The following is a 22,989-nucleotide window of genomic DNA, read 5'->3' as shown; positions in this document are numbered from 1 at the left end:
CATTTTTTATCCCTTCAAGTCAAAGAATGATAATAACTATGTTGGATATAATCAAACAATAGATTGAAGATTTTCATTGTATTGTCATATGTACAAAGTACTAATACTAAATAAAGCTTGAGTGCATTTTTTGAATTTAACAAGAAGCCGTCTTTCTCCAACAGAGGGCGCAGTGGCCAAGTGGTAAGGCGTTGGTCTCGTAAACCAAAGATCATGGGTTCAATCCCCATCTGTGCCTAATACTCTCTCAAATTAATGTATTGAGCGTGATAATAATTGGCAATAAGCTGGTGAACCATATTAACCTCGTTTATGAAGGCATGTATCTCATCTGGGTGTAAGAAAGAAAACATGTAGCATTCACCAGGGTAAGAGAAGGTTATGGTCCTCATCCGGGTTCACCATCCACTTCCTGGATTAATGTTGGCTCAGAGATAACACAATCATGGAAAAACTGTTGCTTGTGCATTTCTTTGTTATGATAACAAAAGTAGAATTCAGTCTGCCCCCTCCTGCAACTTCTCACCAAGTTTTTCGTGAGAATGTACAGTCTAATCACTGGGCAAGAGGAGAAGGGAAAAGTTTCCTCCTGCCTGCAGCAGACTTGACATGATCACAGCCTAGACAAAGTTACCAACTAAAGCTCATGTATGGATTATAAGTATGAAACCAGGAGCAATCTCTGTGCTAGAAGTGGAGACTTACATTACAAACATTGGAACACCTCAGACGAAGATCCACTTTTGAAACACTGCATATACTCTTGAGCTTGGCATCATACTACAAGATTTAAGAGACTGAAGACTGCATAGAAGTATACAACTGGCCAGCAGCAGGAGCATTTCAATGAGCAAGACTGGGCCAAAATTTACTAGAGACAAGAGCACATGCTGGGGGCTTCACTACAAGAATTAAGATACAGAAGTGCTTGAACATTAGCCGGACAATTTTAATGAGGGATAAGGCCTAACCAGTGTAAGCCCAACTTTTATTTTATCAAGGTGGAGAGGGGGTGCAGGTAATGTGAGTGATATAATGTGATGTGGTTTTGGTGCACACTGACCTTGCACTTAGGATTTTTTTGAGCATCTCAAAATTCAAAAAATGTCCTGTCAACACTAAATAAAACAGAAAATAGGACACCATCAGCAACAAACCCTCACCTCGGTAGATAATTTATCAGAGACATTTTATAAAACTTCTATATTGAATAAGTGAAACCATATTCTACATAACTGAACTTGTGCTTTATTTAACTGCAAAACACCAAACAAAGCATAACCCCTGCCACCCTACATTTTTTATCCCTTCAAGTCAAAGAATGATAATAACTATGTTGGATATAATCAAACAATAGATTGAAGATTTTCATTGTATTGTCATATGTACAAAGTACTAATACTAAATAAAGCTTGAGTGCATTTTTCGAATTTAACAAGAAGGCATCTTTCTCCAACAGAGGGCGCAGTGGCCAAGTGGTAAGGCGTTGGTCTCGTAAACCAAAGATCATGGATTCAATCCCCATCTGTGCCTAATATTCTCTCAAATTAATGTATTGAGCGTGATAATAAATGGCAATAAGCTGGTGAACCATATTAACCTCATTTATGAAGGCATGTATCTCATCTGGGTGTAAGGAAGAAAACATGTACCATTCACCAGGGTAAGAGAAGGTTATGGTCCTCATCCGGGTTCACCATCCACTTCCTGGATTAATGTTGGCTCAGAGATAACACAATCATTGAAAAACTGTTGCTTGTGCATTTCTTTGTTATGATAACAAAAGTAGAATTCAGTCTGCCCCCTCCGGCAACTTCGAACCAAGTTTTTCGTGAGAATGTACAGTCTAATCACTGGGCAAGAGGAGAAGGGAAAAGTTTCCTCCTGCCTGCAGCAGACATGACATGATCACAGCCTAGACAAAGTTACCAACTAAAGCTCATGGATGGATTATAAGTATGAAACCAGGAGCAATCTCTGTGCTAGAAGTGGAGACTTACATTACAAACGTTGGAACACCTCAGACGAAGATCCACTTTTGAAACACTGCATATACTCTTGAGCTTGGCATCATACTACAAGATTTAAGAGACTGAAGACTGCATAGAAGTATACAACTGGCCAGCAGCAGGAGCATTTCAATGAGCAAGACTGGGCCAAAATTTACTAGAGACAAGAGCACATGCTGGGGGCTTCACTACAAGAATTAAGATACAGAAGTGCTTGAACATCAGCCGGACAATTTTAATGAGGGATAAGGCCTAACCAGTGTAAGCCCAACTTTTATTTTATCAAGGTGGAGAGGGGGTGCAGGTAATGTGAGTGATATAATGTGATGTGGTTTTGGTGCACACTGACCTTGCACTTAGGATTTTTTTGAGCATCTCAAAATTCAAAAAATGTCCTGTCAACACTAAATAAAACAGAAAATAGGACACCATCAGCAACAAACCCTCACCTCGGTAGATAATTTATCAGAGACATTTTATAAAACTTCTATATTGAATAAGTGAAACCATATTCTACATAACTGAACTTGTGCTTTATTTAACTGCAAAACACCAAACAAAGCATAACCCCTGCCACCCTACATTTTTTATCCCTTCAAGTCAAAGAATGATAATAACTATGTTGGATATAATCAAACAATAGATTGAAGATTTTCATTGTATTGTCATATGTGCAAAGTACTAATACTAAATAAAGCTTGAGTGCATTTTTTGAATTTAACAAGAAGCCGTCTTTCTCCAACAGAGGGTGCAGTGGCCAAGTGGTAAGGCGTTGGTCTCGTAAACCAAAGATCATGGGTTCAATCCCCATCTGTGCCTAATACTCTCTCAAATTAATGTATTGAGCGTGATAATAATTGGCAATAAGCTGGTGAACCATATTAACCTCATTTATGAAGGCATGTATCTCATCTGGGTGTAAGGAAGAAAACATGTAGCATTCACCAGGGTAAGAGAAGGTTATGGTCCTCATCCGGGTTCACCATCCACTTCCTGGATTAATGTTGGCTCAGAGATAACACAATCATGGAAAAACTGTTGCTTGTGCATTTCTTTGTTATGATAACAAAAGTAGAATTCAGTCTGCCCCCTCCTGCAACTTCTCACTAAGTTTTTCGTGAGAATGTACAGTCTAATCACTGGGCAAGAGGAGAAGGGAAAAGTTTCCTCCTGCCTGCAGCAGACATGACATGATCACAGCCTAGACAAAGTTACCAACTAAAGCTCATGGATGGATTATAAGTATGAAACCAGGAGCAATCTCTGTGCTAGAAGTGGAGACTTACATTACAAACATTGGAACACCTCAGACGAAGATCCACTTTTGAAACACTGCATATACTCTTGAGCTTGGCATCATACTACAAGATTTAAGAGACTGAAGACTGCATAGAAGTATACAACTGGCCAGCAGCAGGAGCATTTCAATGAGCAAGACTGGGCCAAAATTTACTAGAGACAAGAGCACATGCTGGGGGCTTCACTACAAGAATTAAGATACAGAAGTGCTTGAACATCAGCCGGACAATTTTAATGAGGGATAAGGCCTAACCAGTGTAAGCCCAACTTTTATTTTATCAAGGTGGAGAGGGGGTGCAGGTAATGTGAGTGATATAATGTGATGTGGTTTTGGTGCACACTGACCTTGCACTTAGGATTTTTTTGAGCATCTCAAAATTCAAAAAATGTCCTGTCAACACTAAATAAAACAGAAAATAGGACACCATCAGCAACAAACCCTCACCTCGGTAGATAATTTATCAGAGACATTTTATAAAACTTCTATATTGAATAAGTGAAACCATATTCTACATAACTGAACTTGTGCTTTATTTAACTGCAAAACACCAAACAAAGCATAACCCCTGCCACCCTACATTTTTTATCCCTTCAAGTCAAAGAATGATAATAACTATGTTGGATATAATCAAACAATAGATTGAAGACTTTCATTGTATTGTCATATGTACAAAGTACTAATACTAAATAAAGCTTGAGTGCATTTTTTGAATTTAACAAGAAGCCGTGTTTCTCCAACAGAGGGCGCAGTGGCCAAGTGGGAAGGCGTTGGTCTCGTAAACCAAAGATCATGGGTTCAATCCCCATCTGTACCTAATACTCTCTCAAATTAATCTATTGAGCGTGATAATAATTGGCAATAAGCTGGTGAACCATATTAACCTCATTTATGAAGGCATGTATCTCATCTGGGTGTAAGGAAGAAAACATGTACCATTCACCAGGGTAAGAGAAGGTTATGGTCCTCATCCGGGTTCACCATCCACTTCCTGGATTAATGTTGGCTCAGAGATAACACAATCATGGAAAAACTGTTGCTTGTGCATTTCTTTGTTATGATAACAAAAGTAGAATTCAGTCTGCCCCCTCCTGCAACTTCTCACCAAGTTTTTCGTGAGAATGTACAGTCTAATCACTGGGCAAGAGGAGAAGGGAAAAGTTTCCTCCTGCCTGCAGCAGACATGACATGATCACAGCCTAGACAAAGTTACCAACTAAAGCTCATGGATGGATTATAAGTATGAAACCAGGAGCAATCTCTGTGCTAGAAGTGGAGACTTACATTACAAACATTGGAACACCTCAGACGAAGATCCACTTTTGAAATACTGCATATACTCTTGAGCTTGGCATCATACTACAAGATTTAAGAGACTGAAGACTGCATAGAAGTATACAACTGGCCAGCAGCAGGAGCATTTCAATGAGCAAGACTGGGCCAAAATTTACTAGAGACAAGAGCACATGCTGGGGGCTTCACTACAAGAATTAAGATACAGAAGTGCTTGAACATCAGCCGGACAATTTTAATGAGGGATAAGGCCTAACCAGTGTAAGCCCAACTTTTATTTTATCAAGGTGGAGAGGGGGTGCAGGTAATGTGAGTGATATAATGTGATGTGGTTTTGGTGCACACTGACCTTGCACTTAGGATTTTTTTGAGCATCTCAAAATTCAAAAAATGTCCTGTCAACACTAAATAAAACAGAAAATAGGACACCATCAGCAACAAACCCTCACCTCGGTAGATCATTTATCAGAGACATTTTATAAAACTTCTATATTGAATAAGTGAAACCATATTCTACATAACTGAACTTGTGCTTTATTTAACTGCAAAACACCAAACAAAGCATAACCCCTGCCACCCTACATTTTTTATCCCTTCAAGTCAAAGAATGATAATAACTATGTTGGATATAATCAAACAATAGATTGAAGACTTTCATTGTATTGTCATATGTACAAAGTACTAATACTAAATAAAGCTTGAGTGCATTTTTTGAATTTAACAAGAAGCCGTCTTTCTCCAACAGAGGGCGCAGTGGCCAAGTGGTAAGGCGTTGGTCTCGTAAACCAAAGATCATGGGTTCAATCCCCATCTGTACCTAATACTCTCTCAAATTAATCTATTGAGCGTGATAATAATTGGCAATAAGCTGGTGAACCATATTAACCTCATTTATGAAGGCATGTATCTCATCTGGGTGTAAGGAAGAAAACATGTACCATTCACCAGGGTAAGAGAAGGTTATGGTCCTCATCCGGGTTCACCATCCACTTCCTGGATTAATGTTGGCTCAGAGATAACACAATCATGGAAAAACTGTTGCTTGTGCATTTCTTTGTTATGATAACAAAAGTAGAATTAAGTCTGCCCCCTCCTGCAACTTCTCACCAAGTTTTTCGTGAGAATGTACAGTCTAATCACTGGGCAAGAGGAGAAGTGAAAAGTTTCCTCCTGCCTGCAGCAGACATGACATGATCACAGCCTAGACAAAGTTACCAACTAAAGCTCATGGATGGATTATAAGTATGAAACCAGGAGCAATCTCTGTGCTAGAAGTGGAGACTTACATTACAAACGTTGGAACACCTCAGACGAAGATCCACTTTTGAAACACTGCATATACTCTTGAGCTTGGCTTCATACTACAAGATTTAAGAGACTGAAGACGGCATAGAAGTATACAACTGGCCAGCAGCAGGAGCATTTCAATGAGCAAGACTGGGCCAAAATTTACTAGAGACAAGAGCACATGCTGGGGGCTTCACTACAAGAATTAAGATACAGAAGTGCTTGAACATCAGCCGGACAATTCTAATGAGGGATAAGGCCTAACCAGTGTAAGCCCAACTTTTATTTTATCAAGGTGGACAGGGGGTGCAGGTAATGTGAGTGATATAATGTGATGTGTTTTTGGTGCACACTGACCTTGCACTTAGGATTTTTTTGAGCATCTCAAAATTCAAAAAATGTCCAGTCAACACTAAATAAAACAGAAAATAGGACACCATCAGCAACAAACCCTCACCTCGGTAGATAATTTATCAGAGACATTTTATAAAACTTCTATATTGAATAAGTGAAACCATATTCTACATAACTGAACTTGTGCTTTATTTAACTGCAAAACACCAAACAAAGCATAACCCCTGCCACCCTACATTTTTTATCCCCTCAAGCCAAAGAATGATAATAACTATGTTGGATATAATCAAACAATAGATTGAAGATTTTCATTGTATTGTCATATGTGCAAAGAACTAATACTACATAAAGCTTGAGTGCATTTTTCGAATTTAACAAGAAGCCGTCTTTCTCCAACAGAGGGCGCAGTGGCCAAGTGGTAAGGCGTTGGTCTCGTAAACCAAAGATCATGGGTTCAATCCCCATCTGTGCCTAATACTCTCTCAAATTAATGTATTGAGTGTGATAATAATTGGCAATAAGCTGGTGAACCATATTAACCTCATTTATGAAGGCATGTATCTCATCTGGGTGTAAGGAAGAAAACATGTACCATTCACCAGGGTAAGAGAAGGTTATGGTCCTCATCCGGGTTCACCATTCACTTCCTGGATTAATGTTGGCTCAGAGATAACACAATCATGGAAAAACTGTTGCTTGTGCATTTCTTTGTTATGATAACAAAAGTAGAATTCAGTCTGCCCCCTCCTGCAACTTCTCACCAAGTTTTTCGTGAGAATGTACAGTCTAATCACTGGGCAAGAGGAGAAGGGAAAAGTTTCCTCCTGCCTGCAGCAGACATGACATGATCACAGCCTAGACAAAGTTACCAACTAAAGCTCATGGATGGATTATAAGTATGAAACCAGGAGCAATCTCTGTGCTAGAAGTGGAGACTTACATTACAAACATTGGAACACCTCAGACGAAGATCCACTTTTGAAATACTGCATATACTCTTGAGCTTGGCATCATACTACAAGATTTAAGAGACTGAAGACTGCATAGAAGTATACAACTGGCCAGCAGCAGGAGCATTTCAATGAGCAAGACTGGGCCAAAATTTACTAGAGACAAGAGCACATGCTGGGGGCTTCACTACAAGAATTAAGATACAGAAGTGCTTGAACATCAGCCGGACAATTTTAATGAGGGATAAGGCCTAACCAGTGTAAGCCCAACTTTTATTTTATCAAGGTGGAGAGGGGGTGCAGGTAATGTGAGTGATATAATGTGATGTGGTTTTGGTGCACACTGACCTTGCACTTAGGATTTTTTTGAGCATCTCAAAATTCAAAAAATGTCCTGTCAACACTAAATAAAACAGAAAATAGGACACCATCAGCAACAAACCCTCACCTCGGTAGATCATTTATCAGAGACATTTTATAAAACTTCTATATTGAATAAGTGAAACCATATTCTACATAACTGAACTTGTGCTTTATTTAACTGCAAAACACCAAACAAAGCATAACCCCTGCCACCCTACATTTTTTATCCCTTCAAGTCAAAGAATGATAATAACTATGTTGGATATAATCAAACAATAGATTGAAGACTTTCATTGTATTGTCATATGTACAAAGTACTAATACTAAATAAAGCTTGAGTGCATTTTTTGAATTTAACAAGAAGCCGTCTTTCTCCAACAGAGGGCGCAGTGGCCAAGTGGTAAGGCGTTGGTCTCGTAAACCAAAGATCATGGGTTCAATCCCCATCTGTACCTAATACTCTCTCAAATTAATCTATTGAGCGTGATAATAATTGGCAATAAGCTGGTGAACCATATTAACCTCATTTATGAAGGCATGTATCTCATCTGGGTGTAAGGAAGAAAACATGTACCATTCACCAGGGTAAGAGAAGGTTATGGTCCTCATCCGGGTTCACCATCCACTTCCTGGATTAATGTTGGCTCAGAGATAACACAATCATGGAAAAACTGTTGCTTGTGCATTTCTTTGTTATGATAACAAAAGTAGAATTAAGTCTGCCCCCTCCTGCAACTTCTCACCAAGTTTTTCGTGAGAATGTACAGTCTAATCACTGGGCAAGAGGAGAAGTGAAAAGTTTCCTCCTGCCTGCAGCAGACATGACATGATCACAGCCTAGACAAAGTTACCAACTAAAGCTCATGGATGGATTATAAGTATGAAACCAGGAGCAATCTCTGTGCTAGAAGTGGAGACTTACATTACAAACGTTGGAACACCTCAGACGAAGATCCACTTTTGAAACACTGCATATACTCTTGAGCTTGGCTTCATACTACAAGATTTAAGAGACTGAAGACTGCATAGAAGTATACAACTGGCCAGCAGCAGGAGCATTTCAATGAGCAAGACTGGGCCAAAATTTACTAGAGACAAGAGCACATGCTGGGGGCTTCACTACAAGAATTAAGATACAGAAGTGCTTGAACATCAGCCGGACAATTCTAATGAGGGATAAGGCCTAACCAGTGTAAGCCCAACTTTTATTTTATCAAGGTGGAGAGGGGGTGCAGGTAATGTGAGTGATATAATGTGATGTGTTTTTGGTGCACACTGACCTTGCACTTAGGATTTTTTTGAGCATCTCAAAATTCAAAAAATGTCCGGTCAACACTAAATAAAACAGAAAATAGGACACCATCAGCAACAAACCCTCACCTCGGTAGATAATTTATCAGAGACATTTTATAAAACTTCTATATTGAATAAGTGAAACCATATTCTACATAACTGAACTTGTGCTTTATTTAACTGCAAAACACCAAACAAAGCATAACCCCTGCCACCCTACATTTTTTATCCCCTCAAGCCAAAGAATGATAATAACTATGTTGGATATAATCAAACAATAGATTGAAGATTTTCATTGTATTGTCATATGTGCAAAGAACTAATACTACATAAAGCTTGAGTGCATTTTTCGAATTTAACAAGAAGCCGTCTTTCTCCAACAGAGGGCGCAGTGGCCAAGTGGTAAGGCGTTGGTCTCGTAAACCAAAGATCATGGGTTCAATCCCCATCTGTGCCTAATACTCTCTCAAATTAATGTATTGAGTGTGATAATAATTGGCAATAAGCTGGTGAACCATATTAACCTCATTTATGAAGGCATGTATCTCATCTGGGTGTAAGGAAGAAAACATGTACCATTCACCAGGGTAAGAGAAGGTTATGGTCCTCATCCGGGTTCACCATTCACTTCCTGGATTAATGTTGGCTCAGAGATAACACAATCATGGAAAAACTGTTGCTTGTGCATTTCTTTGTTATGATAACAAAAGTAGAATTCAGTCTGCCCCCTCCTGCAACTTCTCACCAAGTTTTTCGTGAGAATGTACAGTCTAATCACTGGGCAAGAGGAGAAGGGAAAAGTTTCCTCCTGCCTGCAGCAGACATGACATGATCACAGCCTAGACAAAGTTACCAACTAAAGCTCATGGATGGATTATAAGTATGAAACCAGGAGCAATCCTTGTGCTAGAAGTGGAGACTTACATTACAAACGTTGGAACACCTCAGACGAAGATCCACTTTTGAAACACTGCATATACTCTTGAGCTTGGCATCATACTACAAGATTTAAGAGACTGAAGACTGCATAGAAGTATACAACTGGCCAGCAGCATGATCATTTCAATGAGCAAGACTGAGCCAAAATTTACTAGAGACAAGAGCACATGCTGGGGGCTTCACTACAAGAATTAAGATACAGAACTGCTTGAACATCAGCCGGACAATTTTAATGAGGGATAAGGCCTAACCAGTGTAAGCCCAACTTTTATTTTATCAAGGTGGAGAGGGGGTGCAGGTAATGTGAGTGATATAATGTGATGTGATTTTGGTGCACACTGACCTTGCACTTAGGATTTTTTTGAGCATCTCAAAATTCAAAAAATGTCCTGTCAACACTAAATAAAACAGAAAATAGGACACAATCAGCAACAAACCCTCACCTCGGTAGATAATTTATCAGAGACATTTTATAAAACTTCTATATTGAATAAGTGAAACCATATTCTACATAACTGAACTTGTGCTTTATTTAACTGCAAAACACCAAACAAAGCATAACCCCTGCCACCCTACATTTTTTATCCCTTCAAGTCAAAGAACGATAATAACTATGTTGGATATAATCAAACAATAGATTGAAGATTTTCATTGTATTGTCATATGTACAAAGTACTAATACTAAATAAAGCTTGAGTGCATTTTTTGAATTTAACAAGAAGCCGTCTTTCTCCAACAGAGGGCGCAGTGGCCAAGTGGTAAGGCGTTGGTCTCGTAAACCAAAGATCATGGGTTCAATCCCCATCTGTGCCTAATACTCTCTCAAATTAATGTATTGAGCGTGATAATAATTGGCAATAAGCTGGTGAACCATATTAACCTCATTTATGAAGGCATGTATCTCATCTGGGTGTAAGGAAGAAAACATGTACCATTCACCAGGGTAAGAGAAGGTTATGGTCCTCATCCAGCTTCACCATCCACTTCCTGGATTAATGTTGGCTCAGAGATAACACAATCATGGAAAAACCGTTGCTTGTGCATTTCTTTGTTATGATAACAAAAGTAGAATTCAGTCTGCCCCCTCCTGCAACTTCTCACCAAGTTTTTCGGGAGAATGTACAGTCTAATCACTGGGCAAGAGGAGAAGGGAAAAGTTTCCTCCTGCCTGCAGCAGACATGACATGATCACAGCCTAGACAAAGTTACCAACTAAAGCTCATGGATGGATTATAAGTTTGAAACCAGGAGCAATCTCTGTGCTAGAAGTGGAGACTTACATTACAAACGTTGGAACACCTCAGACGAAGATCCACTTTTGAAACACTGCATATACTCTTGAGCTTGGCATCATACTACAAGATTTAAGAGACTGAAGGCGGCATAGAAGTATACAACTGGCCAGCAGCAGGAGCATTTCAATGAGCAAGACTGGGCCAAAATTTACTAGAGACAAGAGCACATGCTGGGGGCTTCACTACAAGAATTAAGATACAGAACTGCTTGAACATCAGCCGGACAATTTTAATGAGGGATAAGGCCTAACCAGTGTAAGCCCAACTTTTATTTTATCAAGGTGGAGAGGGGGTGCAGGTAATGTGAGTGATATAATGTAATTTGGTTTTGGTGCACACTGACCTTGCACTTAGGATTTTTTTGAGCATCTCAAAATTCAAAAAATGTCCAGTCAACACTAAATAAAACAGAAAATAGGACACCATCAGCAACAAACCCTCACCTCGGTAGATAATTTATCAGAGACATTTTATAAAACTTCTATATTGAATAAGTGAAACCATATTCTACATAACTGAACTTGTGCTTTATTTAACTGCAAAACACCAAACAAAGCATAACCCCTGCCACCCTACATTTTTTATCCCCTCAAGCCAAAGAATGATAATAACTATGTTGGATATAATCAAACAATAGATTGAAGATTTTCATTGTATTGTCATATGTGCAAAGAACTAATACTACATAAAGCTTGAGTGCATTTTTCGAATTTAACAAGAAGCCGTCTTTCTCCAACAGAGGGCGCAGTGGCCAAGTGGTAAGGCGTTGGTCTCGTAAACCAAAGATCATGGGTTCAATCCCCATCTGTGCCTAATACTCTCTCAAATTAATGTATTGAGTGTGATAATAATTGGCAATAAGCTGGTGAACCATATTAACCTCATTTATGAAGGCATGTATCTCATCTGGGTGTAAGGAAGGAAACATGTACCATTCACCAGGGTAAGAGAAGGTTATGGTCCTCATCCGGGTTCACCATTCACTTCCTGGATTAATGTTGGCTCAGAGATAACACAATCATGGAAAAACTGTTGCTTGTGCATTTCTTTGTTATGATAACAAAAGTAGAATTCAGTCTGCCCCCTCCTGCAACTTCTCACCAAGTTTTTCGTGAGAATGTACAGTCTAATCACTGGGCAAGAGGAGAAGGGAAAAGTTTCCTCCTGCCTGCAGCAGACATGACATGATCACAGCCTAGACAAAGTTACCAACTAAAGCTCATGGATGGATTATAAGTATGAAACCAGGAGCAATCTCTGTGCTAGAAGTGGAGACTTACATTACAAACATTGGAACACCTCAGACGAAGATCCACTTTTGAAACACTGCATATACTCTTGAGCTTGGCATCATACTACAAGATTTAAGAGACTGAAGACTGCATAGAAGTATACAACTGGCCAGCAGCAGGAGCATTTCAATGAGCAAGACTGGGCCAAAATTTACTAGAGACAAGAGCACATGCTGGGGGCTTCACTACAAGAATTAAGATACAGAAGTGCTTGAACATCAGCCGGACAATTTTAATGAGGGATAAGGCCTAACCAGTGTAAGCCCAACTTTTATTTTATCAAGGTGGAGAGGGGGTGCAGGTAATGTGAGTGATATAATGTGATGTGGTTTTGGTGCACACTGACCTTGCACTTAGGATTTTTTTGAGCATCTCAAAATTCAAAAAATGTCCTGTCAACACTAAATAAAACAGAAAATAGGACACAATCAGCAACAAACCCTCACCTCGTTAGATAATTTATCAGAGACATTTTATAAAACTTCTATATTGAATAAGTGAAACCATATTCTACATAACTGAACTTGTGCTTTATTTAACTGCAAAACACCAAACAAAGCATAACCCCTGCCACCCTACATTTTTTATCCCTTCAAGTCAAAGAATGATAATAACTATGTTGGATATAATCAAACAATAGATTGAAGATTTTCATTGTATTGTCATATGTACAAAGTACTAATACTAAATAAAGCTTGAGTGCATTTTTCGAATTTAACAAGAAGCCGTCTTTCTTCAACAGAGGGCGCAGTGGCCAAGTGGTAAGGCGTTGGTCTCGTAAACCAAAGATCATGGGTTCAATCCCCATCTGTGCCTAATATTCTCTCAAATTAATGTATTGAGCGTGATAATAATTGGCAATAAGCTGGTGAACCATATTAACCTCATTTATGAAGGCATGTATCTCATCTGGGTGTAAGGAAGAAAACATGTACCATTCACCAGGGTAAGAGAAGGTTATGGTCCTCATCCGGGTTCACCATCCACTTCCTGGATTAATGTTGGCTCAGAGATAACACAATCATGGAAAAACCGTTGCTTGTGCATTTCTTTGTTATGATAACAAAAGTAGAATTCAGTGTGCCCCCTCCGGCAACTTCGAACCAAGTTTTTCGTGAGAATGTACAGTCTAATCACTGGGCAAGAGGAGAAGGGAAAAGTTTCCTCCTGCCTGCAGCAGACATGACATGATCACAGCCTAGACAAAGTTACCAACTAAAGCTCATGGATGGATTATAAGTATGAAACCAGGAGCAATCTCTGTGCTAGAAGTGGAGACTTACATTACAAACGTTGGAACACCTCAGACGAAGATCCACTTTTGAAACACTGCATATACTCTTGAGCTTGGCATCATACTACAAGATTTAAGAGACTGAAGACGGCATAGAAGTATACAACTGGCCAGCAGCAGGAGCATTTCTCCAACAGAGGGCGCAGTGGCCAAGTGGTAAGGCGTTGGTCTCGTAAACCAAAGATCATGGGTTCAATCCCCATCTCTGTCTAATACTCTCTCAAATTAATGTATTGAGTGTGATAATAATTGGCAATAAGCTAGTGAACCATATTAACCTCATTTATGAAGGCATGTATCTCATCTGGGTGTAAGGAAGAAAACATGTAGCATTCACCAGGGTAAGAGAAGGTTATGGTCCTCATCCGGGTTCACCATCCACTTCCTGGATTAATGTTGGCTCAGAGATAACACAATCATGGAAAAACTGTTGCTTGTGCATTTCTTTGTTATGATAACAAAAGTAGAATTCAGTCAGCCCCCTCCTGCAACTTCTCACCAAGTTTTTCGTGAGAATGTACAGTCTAATCACTGGGCAAGAGGAGAAGGGAAAAGTTTCCTCCTGCCTGCAGCAGACATGACATGATCACAGCCTAGACAAAGTTACCAACTAAAGCTCATGGATGGATTATAAGTATGAAACCAGGAGCAATCTCTGTGCTAGAAGTGGAGACTTACATTACAAACGTTGGAACACCTCAGACGAAGATCCACTTTTGAAACACTGCATATACTCTTGAGCTTGGCATCATACTACAAGATTTAAGAGACTGAAGACTGCATAGAAGTATACAACTGGCCAGCAGCAGGAGCATTTCAATGAGCAAGACTGGGCCAAAATTTACTAGAGACAAGAGCACATGCTGGGGGCTTCACTACAAGAATTAAGATACAGAAGTGCTTGAACATCAGCCGGACAATTTTAATGAGGGATAAGGCCTAACCAGTGTAAGCCCAACTTTTATTTTATCAAGGTGGAGAGGGGGTGCAGGTAATGTGAGTGATATAATGTGATTTGGTTTTGGTGCACACTGACCTTGCACTTAGGATTTTTTTGAGCATCTCAAAATTCAAAAAATGTCCAGTCAACACTAAATAAAACAGAAAATAGGACACCATCAGCAACAAACCCTCACCTCGGTAGATAATTTATCAGAGACATTTTATAAAACTTCTATATTGAATAAGTGAAACCATATTCTACATAACTGAACTTGTGCTTTATTTAACTGCAAAACACCAAACAAAGCATAACCCCTGCCACCCTACATTTTTTATCCCCTCAAGCCAAAGAATGATAATAACTATGTTGGATATAATCAAACAATAGATTGAAGATTTTCATTGTATTGTCATATGTGCAAAGAACTAATACTACATAAAGCTTGAGTGCATTTTTCGAATTTAACAAGAAGCCGTCTTTCTCCAACAGAGGGCGCAGTGGCCAAGTGGTAAGGCGTTGGTCTCGTAAACCAAAGATCATGGGTTCAATCCCCATCTGTGCCTAATACTCTCTCAAATTAATGTATTGAGTGTGATAATAATTGGCAATAAGCTGGTGAACCATATTAACCTCATTTTTGAAGGCATGTATCTCATCTGGGTGTAAGGAAGAAAACATGTACCATTCACCAGGGTAAGAGAAGGTTATGGTCCTCATCCGGGTTCACCATTCACTTCCTGGATTAATGTTGGCTCAGAGATAACACAATCATGGAAAAACTGTTGCTTGTGCATTTCTTTGTTATGATAACAAAAGTAGAATTCAGTCTGCCCCCTCCTGCAACTTCTCACCAAGTTTTTCGTGAGAATGTACAGTCTAATCACTGGGCAAGAGGAGAAGGGAAAAGTTTCCTCCTGCCTGCAGCAGACATGACATGATCACAGCCTAGACAAAGTTACCAACTAAAGCTCATGGATGGATTATAAGTATGAAACCAGGAGCAATCTCTGTGCTAGAAGTGGAGACTTACATTACAAACGTTGGAACACCTCAGACGAAGATCCACTTTTGAAACACTGCATATACTCTTGAGCTTGGCATCATACTACAAGATTTAAGAGACTGAAGACTGCATAGAAGTATACAACTGGCCAGCAGCAGGAGCATTTCAATGAGCAAGACTGAGCCAAAATTTACTAGAGACAAGAGCACATGCTGGGGGCTTCACTACAAGAATTAAGATACAGAAGTGCTTGAACATCAGCCGGACAATTTTAATGAGGGATAAGGCCTAACCAGTGTAAGCCCAACTTTTATTTTATCAAGGTGGAGAGGGGGTGCAGGTAATGTGAGTGATATAATGTGATGTGGTTTTGGTGCACACTGACCTTGCACTTAGGATTTTTTTGAGCATCTCAAAATTCAAAAAATGTCCTGTCAACACTAAATAAAACAGAAAATAGGACACCATCAGCAACAAACCCTCACCTCGGTAGATCATTTATCAGAGACATTTTATAAAACTTCTATATTGAATAAGTGAAACCATATTCTACATAACTGAACTTGTGCTTTATTTAACTGCAAAACACCAAACAAAGCATAACCCCTGCCACCCTACATTTTTTATCCCTTCAAGTCAAAGAATGATAATAACTATGTTGGATATAATCAAACAATAGATTGAAGATTTTCATTGTATTGTCATATGTACAAAGTACTAATACTAAATAAAGCTTGAGTGCATTTTTCGAATTTAACAAGAAGCCATCTTTCTCCAACAGAGGGCGCAGTGGCCAAGTGCTAAGGCGTTGGTCTCGTAAACCAAAGATCATGGGTTCAATCCCCATCTGTGCCTAATACTCTCTCAAATTAATGTATTGAGCGTGATAATAATTGGCAATAAGCTGGTGAACCATATTAACCTCATTTATGAAGGCATGTATCTCATCTGGGTGTAATGAAGAAAACATGTACCATTCACCAGGGTAAGAGAAGGTTATTGTCCTCATCCGGGTTCACCATCCACTTCCTGGATTAATGTTGGCTCAGAGATAACACAATCATGGAAAAACTGTTGCTTGTGCATTTCTTTGTTATGATAACAAAAGTAGAATTCAGTCTGCCCCCTCCTGCAACTTCTCACCAAGTTTTTCGTGAGAATGTACAGTCTAATCACTGGGCAAGAGGAGAAGGGAAAAGTTTCCTCCTGCCTGCAGCAGACATGACATGATCACAGCCTAGACAAAGTTACCAACTAAAGCTCATGGATGGATTATAAGTATGAAACCAGGAGCAATCTCTGTGCTAGAAGTGGAGACTTACATTACAAACATTGGAACACCTCAGACGAAGATCCACTTTTGAAACACTGCATATACTCTTGAGCTTGGCATCATACTACAAGATTTAAGAGACTGAAGACTGCATAGAAGTATACAACTGGCCAGCAGCAGGAGCATTTCAATGAGCAAGACTGGGCCAAAATTTACTAGAGACAAGAGCACATGCTGGGGGCTTCACTACAAGAATTAAGATACAGAAGTGCTTGAACATCAGCCGGACAATTTTAATGAGGGATAAGGCCTAACCAGTGTAAGCCCAACTTTTATTTTATCAAGGTGGAGAGGGGGTGCAGGTAATGTGAGTGATATAATGTGATGTGGTTTTGGTGCACACTGACCTTGCACTTAGGATTTTTTTGAGCATCTCAAAATTCAAAAAATGTCCTGTCAACACTAAATAAAACAGAAAATAGGACACCATCAGCAACAAACCCTCACCTCGGTAGATAATTTATCAGAGACATTTTATAAAACTTCTATATTGAATAAGTGAAACCATATTCTACATAACTGAACTTGTGCTTTATTTAACTGCAAAACACCAAACAAAGCATAACTCCTGCCACCCTACATTTTTTATCCCTTCAAGTCAAAGAATGATAATAACTATGTTGGATATAATCAAACAATAGATTGAAGATTTTCATTGTATTGTCATATGTACAAAGTACTAATACTAAATAAAGCTTGAGTGCATTTTTCGAATTTAACAAGAAGCCGTCTCTCTCCAACAGAGGGCGCAGTGGCCAAGTGGTAAGGCGTTGGTCTCGTAAACCAAAGATCATGGGTTCAATCCCCATCTGTGCTTAATACTCTCTCAAATTAATGTATTGAGCGTGATAATAATTGGCAATAAGCTGGTGAACCATATTAACCTCATTTATGAAGGCATGTATCTCACCTGGGTGTAAGGAAGAAAACATGTAGCATTCACCAGGGTAAGAGAAGGTTATGGTCCTCATCCGGGTTCACCATCCACTTCCTGGATTAATGTTGTCTCAGAGATAACACAATCATGGAAAAACTGTTGCTTGTGCATTTCTTTGTTATGATAACAAAAGTAGAATTCAGTCTGCCCCCTCCTGCAACTTCTCACCAAGTTTTTCGTGAGAATGTACAGTCTAATCACTGGGCAAGAGGAGAAGGGAAAAGTTTCCTCCTGCCTGCAGCAGACATGACATGATCACAGCCTAGACAAAGTTACCAACTAAAGCTCATGGATGGATTATAAGTATGAAACCAGGAGCAATCTCTGTGCTAGAAGTGGAGACTTACATTACAAACGTTGGAACACCTCAGACGAAGATCCACTTTTGAAACACTGCATATACTCTTGAGCTTGGCTTCATACTACAAGATTTAAGAGACTGAAGACGGCATAGAAGTATACAACTGGCCAGCAGCAGGAGCATTTCAATGAGCAAGACTGGGCCAAAATATACTAGAGACAAGAGCACATGCTGGGGGCTTCACTACAAGAATTAAGATACAGAAGTGCTTGAACATCAGCCGGACAATTCTAATGAGGGATAAGGCCTAACCAGTGTAAGCCCAACTTTTATTTTATCAAGGTGGACAGGGGGTGCAGGTAATGTGAGTGATATAATGTGATGTGGTTTTGGTGCACACTGACCCTGCACTTAGGATTTTTTTGAGCATCTCAAAATTCAAAAAATGTCCAGTCAACACTAAATAAAACAGAAAATAGGACACCATCAGCAACAAACCCTCACCTCGGTAGATAATTTATCAGAGACATTTTATAAAACTTCTATATTGAATAAGTGAAACCATATTCTACATAACTGAACTTGTGCTTTATTTAACTGCAAAACACCAAACAAAGCATAACCCCTGCCACCCTACATTTTTTATCCCCTCAAGCCAAAGAATGATAATAACTATGTTGGATATAATCAAACAATAGATTGAAGATTTTCATTGTATTGTCATATGTGCAAAGAACTAATACTAAATAAAGCTTGAGTGCATTTTTCGAATTTAACAAGAAGCCGTCTTTCTCCAACAGAGGGCGCAGTGGCCAAGTGGTAAGGCGTTGGTCTCGTAAACCAAAGATCATGGGTTCAATCCCCATCTGTGCCTAATACTCTCTCAAATTAATGTATTGAGTGTGATAATAATTGGCAATAAGCTAGTGAACCATATTAACCTCATTTATGAAGGCATGTATCTCATCTGGGTGTAAGGAAGAAAACATGTACCATTCACCAGGGTAAGAGAAGGTTATGGTCCTCATCCGGGTTCACCATTCACTTCCTGGATTAATGTTGGCTCAGAGATAACACAATCATGGAAAAACTGTTGCTTGTGCATTTCTTTGTTATGATAACAAAAGTAGAATTCAGTCTGCCCCCTCCTGCAACTTCTCACCAAGTTTTTCGTGAGAATGTACAGTCTAATCACTGGGCAAGAGGAGAAGGGAAAAGTTTCCTCCTGCCTGCAGCAGACATGACATGATCACAGCCTAGACAAAGTTACCAACTAAAGCTCATGGATGGATTATAAGTATGAAACCAGGAGCAATCTCTGTGCTAGAAGTGGAGACTTACATTACAAACGTTGGAACACCTCAGACGAAGATCCACTTTTGAAACACTGCATATACTCTTGAGCTTGGCATCATACTACAAGATTTAAGAGACTGAAGACTGCATAGAAGTATACAACTGGCCAGCAGCATGATCATTTCAATGAGCAAGACTGAGCCAAAATTTACTAGAGACAAGAGCACATGATGGGGGCTTCACTACAAGAATTAAGATACAGAAGTGCTTGAACATCAGCCGGACAATTTTAATGAGGGATAAGGCCTAACCAGTGTAAGCCCAACTTTTATTTTATCAAGGTGGAGAGGGGGTGCAGGTAATGTGAGTGATATAATGTGATGTGGTTTTGGTGCACACTGACCTTGCACTTAGGATTTTTTTGAGCATCTCAAAATTCAAAAAATGTCCTGTCAACACTAAATAAAACAGAAAATAGGACACAATCAGCAACAAACCCTCACCTCGGTAGATAATTTATCAGAGACATTTTATAAAACTTCTATATTGAATAAGTGAAACCATATTCTACATAACTGAACTTGTGCTTTATTTAACTGCAAAACACCAAACAAAGCATAACCCCTGCCACCCTACATTTTTTATCCCTTCAAGTCAAAGAATGATAATAACTATGTTGGATATAATCAAACAATAGATTGAAGATTTTCATTGTATTGTCATATGTACAAAGTACTAATACTAAATAAAGCTTGAGTGCATTTTTTGAATTTAACAAGAAGCCGTCTTTCTCCAACAGAGGGCGCAGTGGCCAAGTGGTAAGGCGTTGGTCTCGTAAACCAAAGATCATGGGTTCAATCCCCATCTGTGCCTAATACTCTCTCAAATTAATGTATTGAGCGTGATAATAATTGGCAATAAGCTGGTGAACCATATTAACCTCGTTTATGAAGGCATGTATCTCATCTGGGTGTAAGAAAGAAAACATGTAGCATTCACCAGGGTAAGAGAAGGTTATGGTCCTCATCCGGGTTCACCATCCACTTCCTGGATTAATGTTGGCTCAGAGATAACACAATCATGGAAAAACTGTTGCTTGTGCAATTCTTTGTTATGATAACAAAAGTAGAATTCAGTCTGCCCCCTCCTGCAACTTCTCACCAAGTTTTTCGTGAGAATGTACAGTCTAATCACTGGGCAAGAGGAGAAGGGAAAAGTTTCCTCCTGCCTGCAGCAGACTTGACATGATCACAGCCTAGACAAAGTTACCAACTAAAGCTCATGTATGGATTATAAGTATGAAACCAGGAGCAATCTCTGTGCTAGAAGTGGAGACTTACATTACAAACATTGGAACACCTCAGACGAAGATCCACTTTTGAAACACTGCATATACTCTTGAGCTTGGCATCATACTACAAGATTTAAGAGACTGAAGACTGCATAGAAGTATACAACTGGCCAGCAGCAGGAGCATTTCAATGAGCAAGACTGGGCCAAAATTTACTAGAGACAAGAGCACATGCTGGGGGCTTCACTACAAGAATTAAGATACAGAAGTGCTTGAACATTAGCCGGACAATTTTAATGAGGGATAAGGCCTAACCAGTGTAAGCCCAACTTTTATTTTATCAAGGTGGAGAGGGGGTGCAGGTAATGTGAGTGATATAATGTGATGTGGTTTTGGTGCACACTGACCTTGCACTTAGGATTTTTTTGAGCATCTCAAAATTCAAAAAATGTCCTGTCAACACTAAATAAAACAGAAAATAGGACACCATCAGCAACAAACCCTCACCTCGGTAGATAATTTATCAGAGACATTTTATAAAACTTCTATATTGAATAAGTGAAACCATATTCTACATAACTGAACTTGTGCTTTATTTAACTGCAAAACACCAAACAAAGCATAACCCCTGCCACCCTACATTTTTTATCCCTTCAAGTCAAAGAATGATAATAACTATGTTGGATATAATCAAACAATAGATTGAAGATTTTCATTGTATTGTCATATGTGCAAAGTACTAATACTAAATAAAGCTTGAGTGCATTTTTTGAATTTAACAAGAAGCCGTCTTTCTCCAACAGAGGGTGCAGTGGCCAAGTGGTAAGGCGTTGGTCTCGTAAACCAAAGATCATGGGTTCAATCCCCATCTGTGCCTAATACTCTCTCAAATTAATGTATTGAGCGTGATAATAATTGGCAATAAGCTGGTGAACCATATTAACCTCATTTATGAAGGCATGTATCTCATCTGGGTGTAAGGAAGAAAACATGTAGCATTCACCAGGGTAAGAGAAGGTTATGGTCCTCATCCGGGTTCACCATCCACTTCCTGGATTAATGTTGGCTCAGAGATAACACAATCATGGAAAAACTGTTGCTTGTGCATTTCTTTGTTATGATAACAAAAGTAGAATTCAGTCTGCCCCCTCCTGCAACTTCTCACTAAGTTTTTCGTGAGAATGTACAGTCTAATCACTGGGCAAGAGGAGAAGGGAAAAGTTTCCTCCTGCCTGCAGCAGACATGACATGATCACAGCCTAGACAAAGTTACCAACTAAAGCTCATGGATGGATTATAAGTATGAAACCAGGAGCAATCTCTGTGCTAGAAGTGGAGACTTACATTACAAACATTGGAACACCTCAGACGAAGATCCACTTTTGAAACACTGCATATACTCTTGAGCTTGGCATCATACTACAAGATTTAAGAGACTGAAGACTGCATAGAAGTATACAACTGGCCAGCAGCAGGAGCATTTCAATGAGCAAGACTGGGCCAAAATTTACTAGAGACAAGAGCACATGCTGGGGGCTTCACTACAAGAATTAAGATACAGAAGTGCTTGAACATCAGCCGGACAATTTTAATGAGGGATAAGGCCTAACCAGTGTAAGCCCAACTTTTATTTTATCAAGGTGGAGAGGGGGTGCAGGTAATGTGAGTGATATAATGTGATGTGGTTTTGGTGCACACTGACCTTGCACTTAGGATTTTTTTGAGCATCTCAAAATTCAAAAAATGTCCTGTCAACACTAAATAAAACAGAAAATAGGACACCATCAGCAACAAACCCTCACCTCGGTAGATAATTTATCAGAGACATTTTATAAAACTTCTATATTGAATAAGTGAAACCATATTCTACATAACTGAACTTGTGCTTTATTTAACTGCAAAACACCAAACAAAGCATAACCCCTGACACCCTACATTTTTTATCCCTTCAAGTCAAAGAATGATAATAACTATGTTGGATATAATCAAACAATAGATTGAAGACTTTCATTGTATTGTCATATGTACAAAGTACTAATACTAAATAAAGCTTGAGTGCATTTTTTGAATTTAACAAGAAGCCGTGTTTCTCCAACAGAGGGCGCAGTGGCCAAGTGGGAAGGCGTTGGTCTCGTAAACCAAAGATCATGGGTTCAATCCCCATCTGTGCCTAATACTCTCTCAAATTAATGTATTGAGCGTGATAATAATTGGCAATA

General features: G+C 39.2%; 19 non-coding genes across 19 annotated transcripts; all 19 read left to right on the top strand.

Moving 5' to 3' along the window:
- The first annotated feature begins 166 nt into the window (after positions 1-166).
- TRNAT-CGU (transfer RNA threonine (anticodon CGU)) lies at positions 167-238 on the top strand. The gene has a single exon. It is a non-coding gene; the product is annotated as a tRNA-Thr (tRNA).
- Positions 239-1,461: 1,223 nt separating this feature from the next.
- TRNAT-CGU (transfer RNA threonine (anticodon CGU)) lies at positions 1,462-1,533 on the top strand. The gene has a single exon. It is a non-coding gene; the product is annotated as a tRNA-Thr (tRNA).
- A 1,223-nt stretch (positions 1,534-2,756) lies between these two features.
- TRNAT-CGU (transfer RNA threonine (anticodon CGU)) lies at positions 2,757-2,828 on the top strand. The gene has a single exon. It is a non-coding gene; the product is annotated as a tRNA-Thr (tRNA).
- A 1,223-nt stretch (positions 2,829-4,051) lies between these two features.
- TRNAT-CGU (transfer RNA threonine (anticodon CGU)) lies at positions 4,052-4,123 on the top strand. The gene has a single exon. It is a non-coding gene; the product is annotated as a tRNA-Thr (tRNA).
- A 1,223-nt stretch (positions 4,124-5,346) lies between these two features.
- On the top strand, positions 5,347-5,418 carry TRNAT-CGU (transfer RNA threonine (anticodon CGU)). Its single transcript has one exon. It is a non-coding gene; the product is annotated as a tRNA-Thr (tRNA).
- A 1,223-nt stretch (positions 5,419-6,641) lies between these two features.
- Positions 6,642-6,713, top strand: TRNAT-CGU (transfer RNA threonine (anticodon CGU)). Its single transcript has one exon. It is a non-coding gene; the product is annotated as a tRNA-Thr (tRNA).
- Positions 6,714-7,936: 1,223 nt separating this feature from the next.
- Positions 7,937-8,008, top strand: TRNAT-CGU (transfer RNA threonine (anticodon CGU)). Its single transcript has one exon. It is a non-coding gene; the product is annotated as a tRNA-Thr (tRNA).
- Positions 8,009-9,231: 1,223 nt separating this feature from the next.
- On the top strand, positions 9,232-9,303 carry TRNAT-CGU (transfer RNA threonine (anticodon CGU)). The gene has a single exon. It is a non-coding gene; the product is annotated as a tRNA-Thr (tRNA).
- Positions 9,304-10,526: 1,223 nt separating this feature from the next.
- On the top strand, positions 10,527-10,598 carry TRNAT-CGU (transfer RNA threonine (anticodon CGU)). The gene has a single exon. It is a non-coding gene; the product is annotated as a tRNA-Thr (tRNA).
- A 1,223-nt stretch (positions 10,599-11,821) lies between these two features.
- TRNAT-CGU (transfer RNA threonine (anticodon CGU)) lies at positions 11,822-11,893 on the top strand. Its single transcript has one exon. It is a non-coding gene; the product is annotated as a tRNA-Thr (tRNA).
- Positions 11,894-13,116: 1,223 nt separating this feature from the next.
- Positions 13,117-13,188, top strand: TRNAT-CGU (transfer RNA threonine (anticodon CGU)). The gene has a single exon. It is a non-coding gene; the product is annotated as a tRNA-Thr (tRNA).
- Positions 13,189-13,805: 617 nt separating this feature from the next.
- TRNAT-CGU (transfer RNA threonine (anticodon CGU)) lies at positions 13,806-13,877 on the top strand. The gene has a single exon. It is a non-coding gene; the product is annotated as a tRNA-Thr (tRNA).
- Positions 13,878-15,100: 1,223 nt separating this feature from the next.
- TRNAT-CGU (transfer RNA threonine (anticodon CGU)) lies at positions 15,101-15,172 on the top strand. The gene has a single exon. It is a non-coding gene; the product is annotated as a tRNA-Thr (tRNA).
- A 1,223-nt stretch (positions 15,173-16,395) lies between these two features.
- Positions 16,396-16,467, top strand: TRNAT-CGU (transfer RNA threonine (anticodon CGU)). The gene has a single exon. It is a non-coding gene; the product is annotated as a tRNA-Thr (tRNA).
- Positions 16,468-17,690: 1,223 nt separating this feature from the next.
- On the top strand, positions 17,691-17,762 carry TRNAT-CGU (transfer RNA threonine (anticodon CGU)). The gene has a single exon. It is a non-coding gene; the product is annotated as a tRNA-Thr (tRNA).
- A 1,223-nt stretch (positions 17,763-18,985) lies between these two features.
- Positions 18,986-19,057, top strand: TRNAT-CGU (transfer RNA threonine (anticodon CGU)). The gene has a single exon. It is a non-coding gene; the product is annotated as a tRNA-Thr (tRNA).
- Positions 19,058-20,280: 1,223 nt separating this feature from the next.
- Positions 20,281-20,352, top strand: TRNAT-CGU (transfer RNA threonine (anticodon CGU)). Its single transcript has one exon. It is a non-coding gene; the product is annotated as a tRNA-Thr (tRNA).
- Positions 20,353-21,575: 1,223 nt separating this feature from the next.
- On the top strand, positions 21,576-21,647 carry TRNAT-CGU (transfer RNA threonine (anticodon CGU)). The gene has a single exon. It is a non-coding gene; the product is annotated as a tRNA-Thr (tRNA).
- A 1,223-nt stretch (positions 21,648-22,870) lies between these two features.
- On the top strand, positions 22,871-22,942 carry TRNAT-CGU (transfer RNA threonine (anticodon CGU)). The gene has a single exon. It is a non-coding gene; the product is annotated as a tRNA-Thr (tRNA).
- The last annotated feature ends 47 nt before the right edge of the window (positions 22,943-22,989 follow it).

Source organism: Lithobates pipiens, unplaced genomic scaffold (assembly GCF_037356315.1).
Source record: "Lithobates pipiens isolate NorthernLeopardFrog02 unplaced genomic scaffold, aLitPip1_a1.2 Scaffold_13, whole genome shotgun sequence".
Classification (NCBI taxonomy): domain Eukaryota; kingdom Metazoa; phylum Chordata; class Amphibia; order Anura; family Ranidae; genus Lithobates; species Lithobates pipiens.
Note: the sequence above shows the minus strand (reverse complement) of the source record. Positions and strands in the feature narration are given on the sequence as shown.